Source organism: Carassius auratus, unplaced genomic scaffold (genome assembly GCF_003368295.1).
Source record: "Carassius auratus strain Wakin unplaced genomic scaffold, ASM336829v1 scaf_tig00217292, whole genome shotgun sequence".
NCBI lineage: Eukaryota > Metazoa > Chordata > Actinopteri > Cypriniformes > Cyprinidae > Carassius > Carassius auratus.
In genome coordinates, this window is record NW_020528986.1 from 220,931 (window position 1) to 246,340 (window position 25,410).

A 25,410-nucleotide genomic window follows, 5' to 3' on the forward strand; every position below is an offset into this window, starting at 1 on the left:
CCCTAGAGGACGCAGTGTCTCGTTCCCTACTCAGGGAACTATGGTTACATACGTAACCTGAGACAGTTTTGGTTCCTTGCTGCTGTCGAGTCTGGCTTGCTTAGTTGGGGTCACTTTATTTACAGTGATATCGTTAACTTGATTGCAAATGAATGCACAGACACTATTTAAACTGAACAGAGATGACATCACTGAATTCAATGATGAACTGCCTTTAACTGTCATTTTGCATTATTGGCACTGTTTTCCTAATGAATGTTGTTCAGTTGCTTTGACGCAATGTATTTTGTTTAAAGCACTATATAAATAAAGGTGACTGAAGAGCAATGGTCTTACTGTAGAAGTTTGTTCTTACGTTCACAGTTCATTTATGTGAATTATTTATTCACACTAGTATTCAAGGAGCACTGCAGCTGAAACATGACTTCGATTTGATCTGAGATCTTATTTGTTCAGAGGAATACAGCCTGCTGTCACTACATGTTTTTCATCAGGTGGATAATGCAATTGTGTGCCTGCTTCAGTAGCCTATGGCCAAACCTTAGACCTTCAGACACTGCTGTGAGTAAAAAAAAAGTAATGAACTGCCTTTTTAAATTATTTGGTAATAAGGTGTGCTTTTAATGTTAGTAATTTGCAGAGTTGTTAGAAATGCAGAGTTTTGCGCTCTGAAAAAGAAAACATTTTCACTGAACCAGTTTCACAAATTGAGATGGGTGAATCTTTGCATTGTCATCCTAGAATATGTACTTGGATATGTCTTTTAACATGGTTGTTTGGTAAGTAAAAAGCTACACACTGCATCAGTTAGGGTTAAAAGTATTGTTGCAAAACGTATAACATGCCAGAAAACTTCACTGCAGTAATTATGCGATCCTAAACTCTTCAGTATTTGCTTATTTAAATCCAAATGGCAACTTTTTTAGGCCAGGCAGTGAATTGAATCTGTTCATTATTTTCTTGTGAAATGTAAAGTTATTTATTATGTTTTGAGGAATGGAAGATTGTGAAATATTTAAAAGAGCGAACAATCATCATAGAATGTATCATCTGATAACATATATCAAGAATTTGTTTAAATGTATTTCAGGTTCAGTTTTCCAGCTTTATAAAGCGCGTTTATATCTCGTATGTCCGAAAGGTGGTGACAAAACATCATGAATAAGTGAAAGAAAGAGCAACAGATTTGTAGTAAATGGAGGTTGTTTAATACACCAGTCCTAATAACCCACTTTTCAAAGTGTTTGTATTTGGTATTCTTAAACCGTTTAAAATCACCTTAATTCCGAAATAAAAAGCGGATTTGGCAACCCTGCATCAAACAAGCACGAGCTGCATCCAAAGTGATTTAAAATCTCCGCATTTTGATAGCGGCTCCCTGATGCGCGACAATTATATGCAATATTACAACGTTTGCATGAGCACACAGTAATGATCAGATATACAGCGGTAGCGGGATTAAGAAAACAGAGCGAATGGCTCAAAAACGCACACAAGGAATCGTGACTGTAGAAAGCAAAAGCCAAATCCCGGACATTCCGGGCGATTTAGTTTTTTTTAAGGTCCAAAAAGAGAACGTATGGTCACCCTACTATAATCACTATCTTTATTAAAGGGGAGCTTGTTTTACATTGGTTGATTGCTTGAGCCTCATGTAGCAAACGAAACATGACTAATTAATGCTGACTAATTAGTCATCGAGGAAGAACAGATATTTAATATATATCAAACATAACTATTTATACAAATTTTACATATGAACTATTTAAATTTGCGTTAACTGATAAGCATTACAATAAAGTGGTTGCACTTTATTTTACAGTAATCAAGTTTCCATTCTGACCCAAATACAGGCCCTTAAACAATATAACACCATAAACCAATGTTTGCAAGCAACAGTCTAAATACATTCAGAAACCAATTCTAAACATTTAACAACACACCAACTACTTCAGCTGTTTCTGTGTGGCTTTATCTCAGGGCAAAAGTGCTGCACAGACTGACCCGTCCCATGCAGCCCTTGACTTGTAATTAATTTAAATTGACCATTTGCGGCTGGAAGGGGGACTTATGATGAATTGCCCCAATATCATTTGCTCCCCAGAAGGCCTGTCACACACCTGGGAAATGTATGATAATGTCTGAGGGGCAGGGAGGGGGCTGGGACCATTGTTAAGCTCCCTCCCCAGCATGCACGACGGGTGACTTATGGCTGCACGGCCCACCTTACTGTTTGGTGGCATGTCATTTGAATACAGATTAGTTGACCCCAGTGTTCCAGTGCTTTGGCACTACCATTACTGGGGACAGTAATTTGACTGATAAACACAAGGGTTATCACAATGTCATCACTTTCAGTGAGGTAAGAGGGGGATGGCGTACTAGCCAAGCCGCTTTTGGAGCCACCAGCCAAGAAGTCTTTCGATAGCATAATTAGTTCCTTTAATTAAGAGGTGAGCTAGCTGATTAAATAAATCCGCTGTTAATGGAGCATCCGATTTCCCATTCCAATAGCTCATGTGTACTTCTGTCTGCGTTTACTCCCTCAGGATGTAGTGAAAATGTTTATGGATGTACTGTTTGTTTATTGTGTCATTTGAAATTTGCTTTGTCTAATTTAAACTTGCACACTTAATCCATCTCAGTCTTTAAATCTAATTTTAAGTCGTAGTTTACTATGTCCTTTGTAGTGTTGAATTTTTCCAGTTTTAAAATAATGGTGTAATTTTAGCAGCTCTAAGTGTATCTATGTGGGTCATCACTACTATTTAGTATATTTCATGACAAAAAAAGTTTAATATTTTATTAACTTTATAAACTTTTACCTATATTTAGGAGAACTCTTAGATAAAATGTTTTGTGAATTACGGCCCAGAGCAGTTATGTCTGTGTTTACTGGCCCATCTACAGATCTGTTATTCATTCTGAATATGGTATGTTGTTGAATTTGTTATAAGGATATAATTGGATGGGAAACCAAACAGATAAGGTTTCTTGCCATACAGCAGTAAGTTTAGGCACGTGTGTTACATTTGTATTTTCTGTGGAAAATGGTCATAAAATTGTTTATTATTGGCTGTTTCAGTTTTATAATAATGGTGTCATTTTAGCAGCTCTAAGTGTATCTGTGTGTGGGTCATTAATACTGTTTAGTATATTTCATGACAAGAAAAATGTATTTAATATTTTATTAAAATATGTACTAAACTATAAACTAAATATTAAAAAAAAATTTAAGAGGAGGAAGCATTGTAACAGTTTATCACAAGTAGTTAAGTGAACATGGGGTGATTTTTAAATAATTTTGGATTTGAGCAATGGAAATCACTTTGGTTTGAACATATATTTCATCAGTTAAAATCAAAGAAGTTTTTATGAAAGTTTTTAAATGCAAATATTTTCTTAAGAAGAAAATGGCTTTGTTGTTTGTGGCTCTTGCAGAAGTTTGACTAATGACAAAAGTTACCTCAAAGTTCCTCTCTTTGTGTAGCCTGCATATTACCATAATAATCATAATAATGATATAATATATATATATATATATATATATATATATATATATGATATATATATATATATATATATATATATATATATATATATATATATATATATATATATATATATATATATATATATGATATATATATATAATATATAATATACACACAATTCAATATACATCTTACCTTTGGGGATTTAAGACAAGGTGCGGGTTATTCTGATTTTAAGATGTTATTTACATAGATTTTTGATTTTTATCCTTTGATTGATATTGATTTTGAATTCTTTGTCTTTTAAAACAAAGGTTTTGTCTTTAAAACATCCTACAGAAAAAGATAAGAGCATTCTTAAGAATTTTTTTTGTGAAAAAGTATTCTTAGCCATATTCTTAAGTTAGAAAATAAAATGTATTTTCTTCGTAAAAATATTTTATAAATGTGTTTTAAGATTTGTCTTTTTCTAATTAAATGTTTTGCATTTGATCGGTTTAGATTTTTCCTCGTAACATGCCTATTATTTTCTTCATAACATCATCTTCCAGTAAGTGACATCATTTTGGAGGAAAAACAACAGTATGTAATCTTTAGTAAGTGTCTGCAAAAGAATGGATGAATTCTGTGATCTTTTGTTAGCTGATATTGTCACTTCAAAACATTCAACCTTGACAATTACAGAATCAGTATGATATATATTTTTAGTCTAAATTAATTTCACCTAGCTGTCAGTACCTTACTGAGCTAGATAAACTTAATATGATAAACTTAATATGAATATATAAACTTAATATAGAATGGATAAAAACGTTAATGCCTAGTCTTGGTGTGTGCCTAATCTTGGTGTGATTCTGGAGACAGACCTTAGTTTCAGTAGTCATGTCAAAGCAGTAACTAAATCAGCATCCTATCATTTAAAAAACATTGCAAGAATTAGATGTTTTGTTTCCAGCCAAGACTTGGAGAAACTTGTTCATGCCTTTATCACCGGCAGGGTGGACTATTGTAATGGGCTCCTCACCGGCCTTCCCAAAAAGACAATTTGACAGCTGCAGCTCATCCAGAATGCTGCTGCCAGGATTCTGACTAGAACCAGAAAGTTTTAGCATATCACACCAGTCCTCAGGTCCTTACACTGGCTTCCAGTTACATTTAGGATTGATTTTAAAGTACTTTTACTTGTATATAAGTCACTAAATGACCTAGGACCGAAATATATTGCAGATATGCTCACTGAATATAAGCCTAACAGACCACTCAGATCATTAGGATGGAGTCAGTTAAAAATACCAAGGGTACACACAAAACAAGGGGAGTCAGCCTTTATGCCACCCGCAGTTGGAATCAGCTTCCAGAAGAGATCATGTGCTAAAAAAAAGTTGCATTTAAATCTACACTTAAAACCTGTTTAGCTTGTGCATTTATTGAATGAGCACTGTGCAATGTCCGAACTGATTGCACTATATTTAAATTTTTTTCCCCACTTTTTCTTTTTTTTTATGTACATTTTTTTTTCAATATTTTTTTTTAATGTACAAGTTTTTTTTTTATTAATTTTAAAAGTTTTAAAAATGCTTGTTTTATTCTTGTTATTATTATTTTTCTTCATTATTATTTTACTTTCTTTTATGTAAAGCACTTTGAATTACCATTGTGTACAAAATGTGCTATAAAAATAAACTTTGCCTTGCCTAGTTCTTGAGCTTGAAGTAAGTATATTTTTGCTATGTATCTTTTATACAAATAGTTCCTTACATTTAATTTTTGTGTAAATCCATGGAGTTAAAAAGGCACTGAAGAACAGGAATGACCCTGTCCTGAATATCACATTATAGCTAGAGCACATGCCCTCAATTATGTGTGAAGTGCTATAGGAGGTATATCTAGCCTAATCATTTCTACATTTTATGGTGTTTAACACCCCTCGTGACTCATGTGATCTTTTAATCCCTTTGGGCTATTATTATTGCTATGAGCCTCTTCTCTACCCCCACCCCTTATTTCATCATTGGCTTTATCTGTTTAAAGGGTAAATGCACCTGTGGTTATAAACATGCAATTATACGCAACAAAGACAGTTCTCAAAAAATGTTCATGCTTTCTTTTACTGTTATTCTGCATCAGTTTGGCAGAGGATTAGATAATTTGAAAGATAAAAGAACATTACAATATTTTAACAGCTGCCGTGTGTGCTAGAATAGGACTTATCTTTCTGATATCCTTTCTAGCCCTCTTACTGGGAGATAACAGCATGTTATCTACTCCAGAATCCACCTGAAATAATTAAACAACAACGATCAACTGATAGTTATAAAAAAGAAAAGTGCCTTCCTTCGGAAGTCATTCTTTTCATTTTTAACTATTTAATAACGACATTTTAACAACTGCTAGATTATCTCTGATTAAATGCTTTTAAGGTTGTGTGCCATATTAAATAGTGATAATATATAGTGATTTTTTTTTTTGCCAAAATTCTTTTTGTACCTCAATTTTCAGATTAAAGTGTGTGATTTCTGCACATGCAGTGGCACTAAACCAGTGTTACAACTAGGGGACATCAGCAAATTTCCAAGGGAGTTTTGGTAATGGCACATTTTAGGCTCTGCAAATTAAACCATGATGCAAAAAGTGTCATGTTTATTTTGAATATTAAAAGTTTTAGCCAAATCGACAATTGTAGTACTTAAAGATGACTTAATTTCCCCAGTAATGTCTGTTCAGATACATTCTGTACATATCTATATTGTAATGTCTGTGTAAATTTGATGTAGCCACAAATGTTCTTAAAAGTAACAAGCATTTGGCACCACTGCAGGTAAATACACATCAGTAAGTGTTGAATGTAAAGACTGAAAGACATTGCTTAATAAGCCTTACGTTGCTTTTTCTTTGACTGTGTAAAGTGCATATATGATTTATTTAACAGCATCTTTTGTTGAAATCTCATTTCAATCATACATGGCAGAGCATGATTCAAGAATGCGTTGTTTAATAGGCTTGCCCTGCCCAAAAAAAATAAAAAAAATCAGCAAAGCATTCAATGTGCCTGTCTGAAACTCACTTAGGCAAACAAAGGTCTTTTAATATAAATTTTCTGCCATATTTCTTTATTGATTTGGTGCAAAATGATTTGTGTGATACATTCACACTGATCAATAAAGGCAGAGACAATAGTGTTTATAAAAGTCGTAGCACCATAGATGAAGTGTCAAGCAACTTCAGCTTAGTACTGACCCGCAGCGTATACTGCACTGGAAAATACACTCATAAAAATCTACTTGGCACATTATTTCTCGAATGACCTATTTGATGTGTCTGACTAATACAATGCTTTATTGGTTAAATGATAAAGCAAACTTTTTATGCCTTTAATGATTATGGTAGTCAAGTTTTAAAACTCCAGGTGCACAGTGGAAGTAGCAAAAGTTTGTTATTAAACAGAGTCTTGCAATTAGTTTATCTAATTATGTATTTTTTTGCTTTATGCTGTTATTGTAGGCTAGATGATTTTCTCTGTTCTAGTGGATTCCTATGCATGTAGATTAGCGATTCTCAATCAGGGCCCTTGATCTCCCTTAAAGGTGTCTCAGCAAACTTCCAAGAAAACAGTGCAATTTTGGAGAATACCCGCTGAAGCTGTGTATTCTGTGTCAGCCGTGACAAAAGATAAGTTTATTTACACTTTGATTTGAATGAAAACAGCACATTCGTGCAGCATGGCTGACACAGAAGCAGCTATGGTGCTTGTGTCCAGTGAATATTCTCCAAAATGGCACTACGATGATGCTGAGAGACACAGATTAGATGCATTTTTTAATAAAGTAGTTATTTTTGTTTTCTTTGCATACAAAATGTATTCTCGCTTCATAACTTTAATCCATTGATAGCAGATGGACTATTCTGTCGATGTCTTTCATACTTTTCGGGACCTTGACAGTATGGAGTTGACCCTCCAGAGTCAGGTCAAGTCACCATTAACACTCATGAGTTAAGCACTACCACAGTTAGACCTCAGGAGTCAAGTCATGTCACCAGTGTTCTTCATGGGCAAAGTCAACTCACCGATGTTCTTCATGAGCAAGGGCAAGTCACCATTGATCTTCACGAGCAAAGGCAAGTCACCAATGATCTTCATGAGCAAAGTCAAGTCACCAATGATCTTCATGAGCAAAGTCAATTCACCATTGATCTTTATGAGCAGAGTCAAGTCAAAACACCACGGATCTACCAGAGTCTCTTCACGTCTCTGCTGAACTACCAGAGGCTCTCCACGTCTCTGCTGAACTACCAGAGCCTCTCCACATCTCTGCTGAACTACCAGAGCTTCTCCACATCTCTGCTGAACTACCAGAGCTTCTCCACGTCTCTGCTGAACTACCAGAGCTTCTCCACGTCTCTGCTGAACTACCAGAGCTTCTTCACGTCTCTGCTGAACTACAAGAACAGTAAGGTTTGCTATTTTGGTAACATTCCCAACTTCTGACAGTGGAAAATGGAAATAATTACGTACCGTATTGTACTGTGCTGAACCATACCACTCAGTGGAAATGAGCCATAACTATGCACACAGTTATTGGCGGATAAGGTCTCTGTCAGATTTATTCATAGAAATAATGCAGAATGCGATATGTTGCCATATTTCAGTGGTTCCCAAACAGGGGGGCAGCAAGGATGAGGATAGTGTCAGCAGATTGTGGCAAAAGAAACCTCTGCAGGGTGATAGAGACCAAACTGTCTAATTTACCTGCTTATCATAAATACCACTTGCCTGATAAGTAAATAACTGAATGCAAAATGTTAATTTGACATTTTAATTACCACAACATGACTCGCAGTACCCACTTGAACGCTCAGTTATCAGTTGTGGAAGTTGTAGTTGTATCAGTAACAGACCACTAGATGACGCAATTGAAGAATCGGAGCTGCAGGGAGCCATGTAAAAATATAAATGAACGATACATGGTTCTACTCTAAGCAAGTAACATTAAGTTACAAGTTTGTGATAAATACCAAAACAATGTGTCTACACCAGACACGACACTGGGCAAGATGTTTCAAAAGCAAAAAGAACCTAGTGACGTTCTATTAGTGTATGCGAAGTGACATGACAAATCCAAGACAGTCAACTGATGCCTCATTCTATTTCTGATTAACTCCAACATTCTGAAAGGACCATTGGATTTGTAATGTTTACTTTGTCATTCCCAGTGTGGTGAAAAGACAAGAAGATATGTCTAGGCATATCTCGTCCTCAGATTCACCAGTAGGCTACAATGGTGGCTATGTAAGTAATACTATGTTAATCACAATATTTCAAATCATATATATATATATATAAATATAAATTTGCAAACAAGGTAATGTCTGGGAGGGTGTATGTATATGTGTGTGTATATATATATATATATATATATATATATATATATATATATATGTGTGTGTGTGTGTGTGTGTGAATATATAGGTGTCCGCTTCATGACAGTGAGGGTGGCCGATGCTCCTGTCTTGCGTGCGAAGATCGGAGTCCTACCAGTGATGGATGTGACATAGCCAGTTCCTCCAGGCCATATGCCCCTACTTCTTTGTACCCAAGAAAGGGAGTGGGTTATGACCAATTTTGAACCTGCATGTCTTGAAACGGGCCTTTCACTGGTTACCGTTAAATGTATTGATGCAGAAATGCATCTTCAAGTGCATCCATCCCCGAGATTGGTTTGCGGCGATTACAATTGTAAAATGTGTGTGTGTGTATAAATATATATATATATATATACCTATGTGAATCATCTGCCATTTCATCTGTCGATTGATGACTAATATGAGGCAGGGCAACAACTTCCTGAGTGATGGAGCCTTGTGAATATCCCTAAAATTCAAGATATGGGGCTAAATGCCCCTGTTTGAAATTCTCATATTTACATCACAAAAGAAATATCATAAAATAAGTAGGCTAAGTGCAATATCACAATAATGCAAATGTGATGCTCCTCTTATAAAACAGTTCATTAAGAAGTTAATATTGTGTTATTTTAGACACAATGTTGTCTGTTTTGCTCAATTTTGCTAACCAAAATATAAAGACAAATCAGAATGTTTAATCCCTGAGCAAGCCACAGCAGCATTTCATTTCTTAATCCATGTTTTGAACAAATTGGATGAACCATTTGGCGCATTGAACCACTGGCCATAGTCGCGTTGGATTTGAAGTGGTTCTGCACAGTCCAATCGTTGTACGACATCAAAGTGCCATGAGAGCGATTCAAAAGCACAAGGAGTCGTCTGCTCTCTAAGCTCTTGCGGTACTTTGATATCACACAGCAGTCGGTATGATGGTGATGATCCGCTTCAAGTCAAACAAGCCTAATAATTCGATTAACTATTTATAAAGAACCCTTTACTTCAATTCTTAATGAAGCAGCCATTTGAACGAGTTAAACTAATGAATAAATGACTCGATGACTCAATCATTAAGACATTTACCACCACATACTGGCAATTTTAGTTTATTATTTAGAGCATAATTTCATTAAAGAAAGAATTTTATTTTTTCATAGTAAAAATTAAAAAGCAAATAAATTATTAAAGTTAGTTAAGTTCACCCAACCAAAAATGACAATTGTCATCATTTACTCACATGGTCCAAAAGAGTAAGCTGTAGGTAATAAATTTTAATTAAACAAAATATTTCTTGCTGAACCTACTTTTTGTAATGTCTGTTTGATACTTTATACAATAAAAGAGGGGGTTAGCCAAGTCTTGCGGAGACATCTCTCTCCTCTGTGTTCACTTGCTGGGTTTAAGTAACCAGAGCTTGCATACACACACACACACACACACATATATATATATATATATATATATATATATATATTAGTGGTGGCCCGTTATCGGCGTTAACATGCTGCGTAAAAAAATATCGCCATTAATCTATTCTCAAAGTTGGGTTGGGAGCTGCCTGGGTCTATACTAAGCAAGCTATGATGACTTTCACCTTGATATTTTATATAACTGACTGGCTGAGGCCAGCCTAAAAGGATGCTCAGGACAGTTGACGGGCCACTGCTGCGCATCGTCACGAAAGCTTATCTTTTTCATGCGTTTCTAAGCCTTACCGCTTGTCGATTTAAACATTAAAGCATCCAAACACAAGATGCGGAAAAGCTGAACAGAGTAGCTGGTTACTCGCGCGCTGTGTTCGGTGCGCACAGGAGAGAGAGGCGCGTACCACGGACAGCGACACTGGACCGAGCTCTTTTCTGCAAAGTTCTGTTGAAGGTGTCTGAATAAATGTAGGTTTGATTGTATATTTCATTTTTACATTGAAGACTATCCAGTGCTATTTTACATTTAATTATTTGGTTTCTGTACCTTGACACCTACAAACTTGAAAAAAAACTTAAACATTGTGTAAATAGCACAAATAAATAAAAATAAAAGAACATACAAATTAAACTATTTCAAACAGGGCCAACTGGTACAACCAGGCGTAAGTTTGTTTGCACCTTGTGCAATGTGGAATTAGTTTACAGCTTTTTCAAGCACTTTGTGATGCATTTTGGAAACAGGAGATGAGCCCCTTTTCTAATGCACCACCTAGCTTGATAAACCCCTTCTCTAAGACTTACTGTTTGTCAATTTTATTTGGGTAACACACCACACACACACACACACACACACACACACACACATATATATATATATATATATATGTGTGTGTGTGTGTGTGTGTGTGTGTGTGTGTGTGTGTGTGTGTGTGTGTGTGTTCTGCCCTCGGTTGAGTGTGTGGCTACTCAGCCTATGCAGCGAGCTAAACATTAACGTTAATATTGTGTTATTTTAGACACAATGTTGTCTGTTTTGCTCAATTTTGCTAACCAAAATATAAAGACAAATCAGAATGTTTAATCCCTGAGCAAGCCACAGCAGCATTTCATTTCTTAATCCATGTTTTGAACAAATTGGATGAACCATTTGGCGCATTGAACCACTGGCCATAGTCGCGTTGGATTTGAAGTGGTTCTGCACAGTCCAATCGTTGTACGACATCAAAGTGCCATGAGAGCGATTCAAAAGCACAAGGAGTCGTCTGCTCTCTAAGCTCTTGCGGTACTTTGATATCACACAGCAGTCGGTATGATGGTGATGATCCGCTTCAAGTCAAACAAGCCTAATAATTCGATTAACTATTTATAAAGAACCCTTTACTTCAATTCTTAATGAAGCAGCCATTTGAACGAGTTAAACTAATGAATAAATGACTCGATGACTCAATCATTAAGACATTTACCACCACATACTGGCAATTTTAGTTTATTATTTAGAGCATAATTTCATTAAAGAAAGAATTTTATTTTTTCATAGTAAAAATTAAAAAGCAAATAAATTATTAAAGTTAGTTAAGTTCACCCAACCAAAAATGACAATTGTCATCATTTACTCACATGGTCCAAAAGAGTAAGCTGTAGGTAATAAATTTTAATTAAACAAAATATTTCTTGCTGAACCTACTTTTTGTAATGTCTGTTTGATACTTTATACAATAAAAGAGGGGGTTAGCCAAGTCTTGCGGAGACATCTCTCTCCTCTGTGTTCACTTGCTGGGTTTAAGTAACCAGAGCTTGCATACACACACACACACACACACACACATATATATATATATATATATATATATATATATATATATATATATATATATATATATATTAGTGGTGGCCCGTTATCGGCGTTAACATGCTGCGTAAAAAAATATCGCCATTAATCTATTCTCAAAGTTGGGTTGGGAGCTGCCTGGGTCTATACTAAGCAAGCTATGATGACTTTCACCTTGATATTTTATATAACTGACTGGCTGAGGCCAGCCTAAAAGGATGCTCAGGACAGTTGACGGGCCACTGCTGCGCATCGTCACGAAAGCTTATCTTTTTCATGCGTTTCTAAGCCTTACCGCTTGTCGATTTAAACATTAAAGCATCCAAACACAAGATGCGGAAAAGCTGAACAGAGTAGCTGGTTACTCGCGCGCTGTGTTCGGTGCGCACAGGAGAGAGAGGCGCGTACCACGGACAGCGACACTGGACCGAGCTCTTTTCTGCAAAGTTCTGTTGAAGGTGTCTGAATAAATGTAGGTTTGATTGTATATTTCATTTTTACATTGAAGACTATCCAGTGCTATTTTACATTTAATTATTTGGTTTCTGTACCTTGACACCTACAAACTTGAAAAAAAACTTAAACATTGTGTAAATAGCACAAATAAATAAAAATAAAAGAACATACAAATTAAACTATTTCAAACAGGGCCAACTGGTACAACCAGGCGTAAGTTTGTTTGCACCTTGTGCAATGTGGAATTAGTTTACAGCTTTTTCAAGCACTTTGTGATGCATTTTGGAAACAGGAGATGAGCCCCTTTTCTAATGCACCACCTAGCTTGATAAACCCCTTCTCTAAGACTTACTGTTTGTCAATTTTATTTGGGTAACACACCACACACACACACACACACACACACACACACACATATATATATATATATATATATATATGTGTGTGTGTGTGTGTGTGTGTGTGTGTGTGTGTGTGTGTGTGTGTGTGTGTGTGTGTGTGTGTGTGTGTGTGTTCTGCCCTCGGTTGAGTGTGTGGCTACTCAGCCTATGCAGCGAGCTAAACATTCAGTAAGAGAAGGTGTGGCTCCAGGAATGACAGGACACAGTTTTCTTCTTAGTGCCTTTACTGAAGACCTCTCTTTTCTGATTTGTAAAACTGTAAACATACAAGCAAATTTTATAAAAAATAAATTATTTAACAAACCAAGACACATTGCTGTGGATTCAAATGCTGGAAGTGATCAGAACTCAAGATATAAGAATCACAAGATTACATTTTTAAATACTTCAGTTTGTGTCAATTTGCCACAATGAGGTTGCAGAATATACAGCAGTCAATTGCAGTTACACAGATTGAAAAGCGGTTCAAAATACTGTTCAACATATTTATAAATGCCAAAATTTATTTATTGCTACTGTAGAAGAAAGTTATACATTTGTTTTCTTTTTTCACTGTTCTGCAAAAGTATAACAGGTCTTTCCTCTTTAGTTAAATTTAGGAGAACATGAATTCAGCAAGCCTTGATCAAAGCTACACAGAAAAAACACTGTTTTTTTTTTTTGCTACTTGTTTTACTTTGACAACCTATATGTACAACTTGACGACCTGAGATGTGTAAAAAAACAGAGCTGACATTGACTTATAAGAAACTGTGCAACCACATACCAAACAGAAGCTAGCAACATTAGCTTGACTTAAATCACAAACATCTTTTTGCTTGCAAGAATCAAAATAACCTCTGAAGTAACAGAACTTTAAAAAAAAAAAAAAATAGGCCATTTATTACTTACAGATTATAGCATGTCAAAGCTTCCCAAAGATGTAAGGGGTCTGAGAGGAGTGTAGCATGTAAACACCTCTAGACATTTTCTCACACTTCGTGTAACAAACGTTTTTCCTGCTGCCTCAACACATCACCAACAGAGCATAATCATAGTGAGTGCAAAATATAACCGAAGAAGAACCCCCAAAAACACTAAAAGAGATACTGACCCCTAGTGGCAAAATAGAGAAATGCACTAGCGAACTAATACAATTCTATTGAACATAGAGGGACAGAATAATATATATATATATATATATATATATATATATATATATATATATATATATATATATATGTGTGTATGTGTGTGTGTGTGTGTGTGTGTGTGTGTGTGTGTGTATATATATATATATATATATATATATGTGTGTGTATGTATATGTGTATGTGTGTGTGTGTGTAGGTGCTGGTCATATAATTAGAATATCATCAAAAAGTTGATTTATTTATCTAATTCCATTTAAAAAGTGAAACCAAATTCTGTATCTCAGAAAAATTTTAATATTACTTAAGACCAATACAAAGAAAAGATTTTAGAAATACTTTTCTTCGCCAATTGAAAAAGCCCAGGCGAGACGCTTCTGACGCTGTCTGTTGTTCAAGAGTGGCTTGACACAAGTAATGCGACAGCTGAAACCCATATCTTGCATACGTCTGTGCGTAGTGGTTCTTGAAGCACTGACTCCAGCTGAAGTCAACTCTTTGTGAATTTCCCCCACATTTTTGAATAGGTTTTGTTTCACAGTCCTCTACAGGGTGCGGTAATCCCTATTACTTGTAAACTTTTTTTTTTTTTACACCACATCTTTTCCTTCCCTTTGCCTCTCTATTAAAGGGGGGGGGGGGGGTGAAATGCTATTTCATGCATACTGAGTTTTTTACACTGTTAAAGAGTTGTGCAAGTGTTTTTGTTTGTTCCCTGCATTTCGAAGATGCTTGTTCACAAGGCCCAGTTTGACGATGGATTTGCATATCGTTTATTTCTTAAGGATGATGCAATCCCAAGGAAAAAGGGTCACGATCGTGTGTTGGAACCGCAGGCGGTGAGTAAAACTGCTTCAAATATCTCTGCCTCCTTGTTAGTGCGTCCCCTCCCATGCCAGAGACCCGGGTTCGAGCCCCGCTCGGAGCGAGTTGTTGCTGCTGCTGCTTTCATTCAGTTTCAGCCTCTGGATCTGATTCTGGATCATAAATAAACGGCTGAATCTGACTGTAAGCCATGGTTTGTTTTGGATGATGGGTTTTCCCTCACGGTAATGTCAGAGCCTTTAATATGTTTTTCAACGGCTCTGGGTAATGTCACAGCTTCCACATGCTCTCAACGCAAAAGCCTATTCGCGCTCGTGATTCTTTAGCTCCGCCCACACGCCACGCCTAGAGCCGGTCGTGTTTTTCCGGGAAAAATCGGGTACAGACTATCTTTCTCTTATGAATATAATAAAACTAAAGACTTTTTGGATTTATGAAGGATGCTGTACTACTCTATATGTTCTCAAGATTAATAGGATATTGAGTGAAAATGAGCATTTCACCCCCCCTTTAATGTGCTTGGACAAAGAGCTATTTTGCAATAATCTTTTGTATCTTGCCCTCCTTGTGCAAGGTGTCAATGGTCGTCTTTTGGACAACTGTTAAGTCAGCAGTCTTCCACATGATTGTGTAGCCTACAGAACTAGACTGAGAGACCATTTAAAGGCCTTTGCAGATGTTTTGAGTTAATTAGCTGATTAGAGTATGGCACCAGGTGTCTTCAATATTGAACCTTTTCTCTATTCTATTTTTCTGAGATACTGAATTTGGTATTTTCCTTAGTTGTCAGTTATAATCATCAAAATTAAAATAAATAAACATTTGAAATATATCAGTCTGTGTGTAATTAATAAATATAATGTACAAGTTTCACTTTTTGAATGGAATTAGTGAAATCAACCTTTTGATGATATTCTAATGGTGCTGATCATATAATTAGAATATCATCAAAAAGTTGATTTCACTAATTCAATTGACGTACCTTGATGTGACGCTAGTTTTACTCAAACAAAACGGTCAAATGCTCATGAAGTGACTGTCAGAGCAGTCCTGGAGATGTTGTTCATGTGTTCACGTGTTTATTTAGTGAGACAGCAGACGCTGAAATCACAGCGAGTGTGCAAATAAACAAAGAAGCGCTTCTGCGCCATTCATTTACAGAGACACGCAGAATATGTAAATGATTATGGCTGGATTCCGCGATTCCCTCCGCGTTTTCTGCATCGCGGAAATCATAGGCCATAGTTGTGGTATGCCAGCTCTATCTTGCAATGGACACATGCCACGACGTTCTCTTTACGTTTGCCCGCACTCTCAGACCAAAACACTGCTGACTACTTGCAGTATGCGATTTCGGACGCAGCGCTTGTGTCTCCTTCCACTTATTGGGTGACGTAAACGCGTTGTGTCACATTAAAAATATCATGGCGAAAGAGCCTGACGTGAGATTTAAAATAAATTAAAAGAGGCTTCGAGGCAGAGGAATTTGCCTTGATAATTTTTTGTAATCGAGTTAATCGAGGAATCGTTTCAGCCCTATTCGGGAGGTCTACACCCCCCCCCCCTCCCAAATATAAAATATATTTACCAACAGTATTGAACGCTTCTACAAACTATTTAGTCAGTAAACATACCACTGCATAGTTTTTTTTTCAATTATAAAACACTAGACAGAAACTTAGACATCATATAAGTTATTTATTTGAGCACTACAAAAATACAATAATTTGAGTAAGAAAAAAAAAATACATATTTAACTTTGTTTGGCAATTACAGAAAATCATGAGATTGCTAGAAATGCAGCATTTACAATGAATTACGATGCAAATAAGTGCTGATGTGCTTATGGCCATATAACCTAACAAATATTGTTCGAGAGGCAGACACACTATTGCAGTTTAAATCTAGATTAAAGACCCATCTCTTTAACCTGGCTAACACATAACATACTAATATGCTTTTAATATCCAAATCCGTTAGAGGAAACTTCCCATAACACCCGATGTACTTGCTACATCATTAGAAGAATGGCATCTACGCTAAAATGAGTCTGTTTATCTCTTATTCCGAGGTCACCGTAACCACCAGATCCAGTCTGTTTCAAAGTCAGAGGGTCACTGCAGTCACCCGGATCCATTACGTATCCAGACCAGATGGTGGATCAGCACCTAGAAAGGACCTCTACAGCCCTGAAAGATAGCAGAGACCAGGACAACTAGAGCCCCAGATACAGATCCCCTATAAAGACCTTGTCTCAGACGACCACCGGGACAAGACCACAGGAAACAGATGATTCTTCTGCCAATCTGACTGTGCTGCAGTCTGGAATTTAACTGCTGGTTTCGTCTGGTCAGAGGAAACTGGCCCCCCAACTGAGCCTGGTTTCTCCTAATGTTTTTTCTCCATTCTGTCACAGATGGAGTTTTGGTTCCTTGCCTCTGGCTTGCTTAGTTGGGGTCACTTCATTTACAGTGATATCGTTGACTTGATTGCAAATGATAGCACAGATACTATTTAAACTGAACTGAGATGATGACATCACTGAATTCAATGAGGAACTGTTTTTAACTGTCATTTTGCATTATCGACACACTGGTTTCCTAATTAATGTTTAGTTGCTTTGATGCAATCCTCTTTGTTTAAAGCGCTATTTAAATAAAGGTTACTTGACTTGACTTGACACTATTGGAAGAGAACTGAACTCGATGATGACATCACTGAATCTTCAACGAACTGACTTTAGCTGAAAAAATTACTCCGTTATTGTCTTGCATCATTGAAACCCTGTAAAGCTGCTTTGACAAAATCAGAATTGTATAAAGCACTACAAAAATAAATGTGAGATGACTTGCCATATATTCACTATGTTTCCAAACACCTTTTACTCCTACTTCCTGGAAAATGTTCAAAATATTTATATATTGTATATAATATTTAAATAGTATATTTATATGCATACCTGTATATGCCAAACATTTGTCTGAATCCTTGTTTCCATCTAAGGGTCCAAACAGAACTGAACTGTGGACAGCAGACTGTGGGAGTCTCTTTTTGGGTCAGAGACTGGCCACACAGCCAATTGCACTGTTCCTGCTTGGCTGGGTTTGGTAGGCTAAAGTAATGTCATTGTGAGGAGGATGATAAATTGTGTTTGTTTAAGCCATCATTACATTGTACTTTTCTTCATGGAGGTCACTATTTAATAACACTTGAAGTTGGGCGCGACTCACCGGGCATCCCCACTGGTCAGCTGGGGTGACAGGCCATGACTGCAAACATGGAGATATTACAGAGCCGACGCTGCGCCGGGATGTTGTCGTAATCTCACACAATCTGCTGCCTGCTCTACTGTGTAATGTCCTACTGAAAACTTTCATTCAGGGAAACCCATGAAGGTTGAGGGGTGGATATGGAAGCAGAAAGAAATTTAAGGGCTAGTTGTTTTAAATGACAGCCAACCAGTGCACTGAGAGAATAACCTCTTCACCTCAGCACTTTATAAAAAATTGTCAGGATTATTCAGCCCTGTCCCAAAGAACTGTGGCTATCTCTGCCTCAAACATCTCTTTAAACATCCAAAGCCACAAAGAAGTGTTTTTTGTGTGCTAATTTACTATTAAAGCATGAAAAATGGTACAGTAGGAGTGGTTTCAGTAGCGTGGTTTGCTTTTGCTCAACTCAATCTCAGTGCAGTTTGTGACTGTAACTAACTATTTTATGTTTCCAAAAATTGTTGACTAATTCATATGAATTCTTACTGTACAACCTTTTTATTATTATTTATTTATTTTTCTTGTTGAATGTCCTGTTTTGCTTGAAAAAAGGACTAAAATGGTTTGGGTTCCATTTCATGTTGACTTTAAAGGAATAATTGAAAGACAAACCAGCAAATTTACTTTTGCAAAGTTCCACCCTCTTTGTCTTTCAAAGTGTGCACCATGTAAACATTTTATGTAAAAGCCACATGGAGCAATGTGGTGTATCTCTGAAAAAGGGAATCCTACCAGCTCTGGTTATGTTACATGATGAGACACTGACATAGTTAGGCTGACAGTACCATTAATTATACCAGACTGTAACAATGCAAACAACACATTAAGAGGAAATGGGGGACTAATAGAGGCTTCTCCCTCAGAAATGGCTGTCAGCGGCCTGTCACCTGTTCAGTGTACTTCTGCTAGGGGCATATTCTCCGCTTGAGTGGAGGGTGATGGAGATCTAACGGTGTCATCAACCTCTCTCAATTGATGTGACCTGTGAAATATCCTTTAGCACCTCCACCACAAAAGGGGGATCACACAATGGTCTTCTACCAGCTTCAAAATAAACAAGCAGATTGCAGCCTGTGTTAAGGGAGTTCTACGACAGGAAAGTGATTCTTTTGAGCTGTCAGATGAAATCATGTGTTTTTCTCTGATGGCCAGACACTCAACGAATGTAAAAAATAGAGATTTATTCATAATGCTGTGTCATTTAAGAAAACATGAAAAATACCAGTAGGGTTGCTTATTATGAAATGCAGTACATAAAACATTTTTTTTTTTTTTTTTTTTTTTTTACTGTGCAAATGTTTTATAGAATTATTTAGTCTAGTGCCTGATATGACCTAACAGTTCAGACTTAAAGCAACACTCTTTTTCACTTCTTTTTTTTTTTTTTTTTTTTTTTTGAATATAATCTCATTTTCCAGCTCCCCTAGAATTAAACAGTTGAGTTTTATCGTTTTCAAATTAATTCAGCTGATCTCTGGGTCTGGTGGCAGCACTTTTAGCTTAGCTTAGCATAGATCATCGAATCTGATTAGACTGTTAGCATCTCACACAAAAATTACCAAAGAGTTTCTATATTTTTCCTATTTAAAACTTGACTTTTCTGTAGTTACATTATATAGTAAGACCGACATAAAATAAAAAGTTGTGATTTTCTAGGCAGATATGGCTAGGAACTATACTCTCATTCTGGCGTAATAATCATGGAACTTTGCTGCGATACCATTGGTGCAGCAGGCACCAATTTTTTGGTCATTTCTGCAAAAGGATTCCCGACCAAGTATTGAGTGCATAACTGAACATAATTATTTGAATGTTGACTTTTTTTGTATTAAAAACTCTTTTATTTTATTGGTCGGATGAAATGTGCTAATTTTTTGAGATAGGAATTTGGGGTTTTCATGAGCTGTAGGCCAAAATCATCAGTATTAAAACAATAAAATACCTGAAATATTTCAGTTGGTGTGCAATGAATATAAAATATATGAAAGTTTAATTTTTATCATTACATTATGGAAAATAATGAACTGTTATCACAATATGCAAATTTTTTTAGAAGGACCTGTATATGTTCCATTCAAAGTGCATTTAAGGGTGCGAGATTCAATTCTCTTATCACAAATGCAGACATGATTTTATGTTTATGCGGCACGATGCAACGCAATGTGTAAAAACACAGTATAAGTCATTACAATCCATAATTATGTCCCCACTGGATGCAACAAATGGCTTGTTTGTAATGGGTTTTATTGTTTTTGTCTTGTAGCACAGGTGTTCTGACACTTTTGTATTCTGTCAGTCACAACGCACTGGATAGTTGGCCAATCAGGGCACACCTCACTATCAGAACAATGAGCTTTGTAAAAAAAAACAACGGTTTCAGAAAGGCGTAGCACAGAGGAGAAACAATAATGTACAGTATGTTGAAAATGTTTTTATTTTTTTTTTACCTTAAACCACATAAACTAATTTTATTACACCAAAAACACAAAATAATGTTCTATTTAGCAACAGAAAAGTAAGTTTTCTCGTTATCACAACTGAATTTTCTTATGATCTCGACATAATAAAAGTTGTTTTCTAGTTATCACGACTTAATTTTCTCGTGATCTCGACATAAAAGTTGTTCTCTAAAAATTTACAAAACTGTGCCAACAGGTGGCATTATTTACTGCAATGGTTCCCAACCTTTTTCAACTTGCGGCCCACACAACCAAACACATATGTTTGCGCGGCCCACTGCAAAAAAATGAAATAAAAACAAAAAAAGAATTGACCCTGCTATTGTTGGGTTAATATAATCATTCAGAAGCTAGACTGTTAACTGTATTTATTGAATGAACTAGGGCTGTGCGATATGGAGAAAAATAATCACTATAGTAAAGGTGTAACAAAATTTCTAGACTTATGGCAAAAAATATAAATAAATAAATACAGTGTCCTGGGACTTTTTTTTTCTTTTTTGCCATGCATTATTCATATATATCTCATTAATTGTAGAGGTGCTTCAGGTGTTGAAATAGATTTGTTATACATTATACAGGTTCACACAATCTCCTTGCAGTGAGTATACAGTATGTGTAAGCGGTGCTGAAGCAGCAGAGAGAGAGTGTGTTATTGTAACATGAAAGCACATTAAAATAATGCACGAGCGCAAATCTCTCTGTTCGCACGCAGATTTCCTTTGCGCTGTCACAAAACCAGACGTGCTTGCTCAGATACACGCTGCTCTCGCGTGTCTCCTCTCATTTAAACTGCATCCTGTGCACTCACAACTCTCTCTGTGCTAATGTTCTAGATATTAATCATTTTCGCACGTTTTTATTTCTAGCCTTTTGCTGCGTGCAATGTGAACACTCTGGTCCATTAACATGGGCTCGGAAAAATGTTGCATTCTGATTGTGTCAGGGCCGTGGAAAATCCTGCTATAAATGTAGAAATCGCGAAATTTTATGTAGATTTCTATTAATCGCATAGCTCTAGAATGAACTGGCAAATAACTTTTCTTTTACTGTCTATGCAAATAACCGAAAATAACTCGGGCTGGCACCGCTCAGCAAAAGTGGAAAACCAGATCCAGGCAGAGCTCGGCAGCAGGTAGACAGTCTCCGCTGACTGTTCACTGCTACCTCTCCTTCTAAAGTAATTTCCTGTTTGACACTATTTAACACGAGTTTGCGTATTTGATTATATTGGATTGCCCCCATTGAATTTGTAGCCTGATTGGACTGATGTTTGTGTTTGACCCATTCGCCTGCCTACTCGTCTCACCCTTGTGGATTCCCCTTGTGTATGCTGAAAGATCGGACTGCCTTTACGGTACTGACTTTCTGCCTGGTTTAACGATTTTAAGATATTTCTCTAATAAACTTCTGCAAATAGATTCTAATACCGCCTCAGCCTCCTTGTTACATAATACTTTGCAGCAACTGAATCCAGCGGAAGTTACAAACCTGCAAGCAGCATTCACTCAATTTGACTGGGCGGCGGCTGTTTGGGATACTGATATGCGATTTAGAAGATAGTTCGATTTACTTCATCCAACAGCTGCAATAGGTGTTTGAATATCACGCAGGGGGCAAGGATATATCAGCCCAGCTTCTGCAATTGTCCCAAGGCAACAGAACAGCCACGGAGTATGCCTGTGGATGGAATGAGGTCTCTCTTAACCCATTTAAGCCCACCGGCAACTATAATTTATAGTATAGTTTATAGTTTTCATTTCGCTTTTGTAAATATTTTTCTAGATGTTATCCATGTTTTATTTCTAATTAACATGCAAGCAAACAACCAAATAAAGGATTTCAAGAAAAAAAAGGTATTCACTTCCTTCCTGTCACATGAGGCTGTCAAGTTCCTACTCCTACTTCCAGGAAGCATAGCAAAGGCAAACCCTCCAAAAGAAATATAATTTTCAAGATACTAAGTTTTTGTTTATTTTTATTTTTATTTTTGACATATCTACATAATCATGAAGGTCTCTAGAATCAACCAAACAAATTGATGATTGGATGATTTCCAGTTTTCAGGTGACAGAAGCAGTTTACTAACTTCAGTCAGTAACACAAAAGGAAGAATGAAAAGATAAAGAGCTAACACATATATTGATGTAGATCATCTTGTTCTCCCTTTTATGGCATTAGCTATGTCTTGTAAAAGGCCAAATATTGATTCCCCTTTATCCAGTTTGGATGAGTTTTTTTATTTTATTTATTTTTTATTTTTTATTTTTTTGTTAACAACTGTTTATTGAATTTTCTTTTGTGAACAATAGTAGAAAATAAAAAGCAAATGTAGAACCCATCCCATCCCCTGGTAGACTAAAGAGTAGAGAAGAAACATAAAATAAAATAAATAATATTAATAACTAAAATGAAGTAATATAAATACATAATACAATAAAATAATAATTACAAGGATTTTAGAAAAGATGACAGTACATTAAAAGATAAATGCCATAAATTAACAGTTTTCACATAAGATCCATGTATACGAGAAGTTATGAGTTCCATCGAGATAATGTCCAACAAATATACCACCCAGGTTCGTTTTCTAATGTATGTTGATGTTATTAGGCATTTCCTGTTTCTAATTTTTTGCCCTGATTTCAACGCCACGCCACGGGCAAAGCGTTCGAGATATCAAAAATCCCCTGGCAATTTTTCATCCTCAATATCTTGAGATCATGTTCACCGAGTTTCGAAGCAAACGGTTGAAAGTCCTCAGAGGAGTATTTCAAATTCCAGAGCATGCTTTTTTTAAATAGCTGACTTCCTGTTGGGCGGAGCCTATGACATAGAGCGCAAAAGATGTTTGGCTCAATGAGATCTATAAGTGTACTGAGTTTCATTTAAATCCATGGAACTATTTGTGAGCTATAGTTCAAGGTTTCTGACTGTGTTCCAGGGGGCGCTGTAGACACCCTGTGCCACGCCCGGGTCCCAGCCTCTGCTGGTTCCAAAAAAATATCGTTGTCAATCTATTCTCAAAGTTGGGTTGGGAGCTGGGTCTATACTAAGCAAGCTATGATGACTTTCACCTTGATATTTTATATAACCAACTGGCTGAGGCCAGCCTAAAAAAATTCTCAGGACAGTTGGTGGGCCACTGCTGCGCATCGTCACGAAAGCTTATCTTTTCCACATGTTTTTACGCCTTACCCCTTGTCGATTTAAACATTAAAGCATCCAAACACAAGACTCGGAAAAGCTGAACGGAGTAGCTGGTTACTGGTGTTCGGTGCACACGAGAGAGAGAGAGAGAGAGCCGCGTATCACGGACAGCGACACTGAACCGAGTTCTCTTCTGAAAAGAGAAAGGCGTCTCAAAACATTTGAACATCGAATTTGCTTATTTTTGCTTTTGTGCCGACAAATACATACAAAATATGTCAAAATATCCACCTCGGAAATTATGCTCGAAAAAACTGTCAATTATTTCTTAAGTGAAAGTAAAAAGTTGAGGGAAAAAAATGGGATGTGTATTATATTAGATGCATTCATCGTCTCTTGAAGTGACCGTGCCTAATTTAGCTACTGGCTGCTGTGATGGTAATCCAACAAAATAAAAGAAAATCACTCACTGCTCTTGACTGCATTACTTTGTAGTTTTAACAGTCAAACCAAAACTTATTCAGACACCAGGTATAATTTTTTATATATACATCGCAAAACTGTAATAATGTGAGAAATGTTGAAGGTGTCTGAATAAATATAGGTTTGATTGTATATTAAATTTTTACAATGAAGACTATCCAGTGCTATTCTACATTTAATTATTTGGTTTCTGTACCTTGACACCTAAAAACTTGAAGAAAAACTTAAACATTGGTGTGAAACGGGCGTAAGGTTGTTTGCACCTTGTGCAATGTGGAATGAGTTTACAGCTTTTTCAAGCACACTGTGATGCATTTTGGAACCTAGCTTGATAAAAACCCTTCTCAAAGACTTAGTGTTTGTCCATTTTATTTGGGTAACACACATATTCTGAATGCCTTTGGCAGAATTCGAATGAGCCATTTTAATCTTGATTAATCTAGATTAATTTCGAGATCACAGTGAGATTAATCTAGATAAAAAAAATAATCGATGCCCACCACTAATATATATATATATATATATATATATATATATATATATACATATACTGGCTTTCCAATGGCGTTGCCATTGATATTAGGATTAAGCATGTGTAGAACACAACAGACAAATACAAACAGAGTCCATGAAGACGGATGTAGATGCATAACAAATGTCTTTCTTTATTACTTGAGCTCCATTAAACTCAGACTTCTTGTGGCCTCTTCTTGTTCACATGTACACACAAAGCCATACCTTATGGACTGCATACAACTAGAATCCTCTTTGTGAGATACTCTGCAGTGCGCTCAAAACTGTGCTTCCCAATTACCAACACAAAATATATAAAAAAAGTACAACAGTTATTGTTTTCCAATGTTATTTATTTATTTATTTGTATTTTTTTGGATTTACATTTTTAAAATTAGCCTACTGAAATCATTCTAAACAGCTTGAATAAAACCAGTTAATATTTATTATAGACCACTGTAACTGTCTATAATCAAACAAACACGTTTATTATGAAAATAAAAGTGTGTACACCAGATAAATTGGACGATAAAGAAATTGCTAACAATAGTATAGTAGAGCATGTTTTAGGT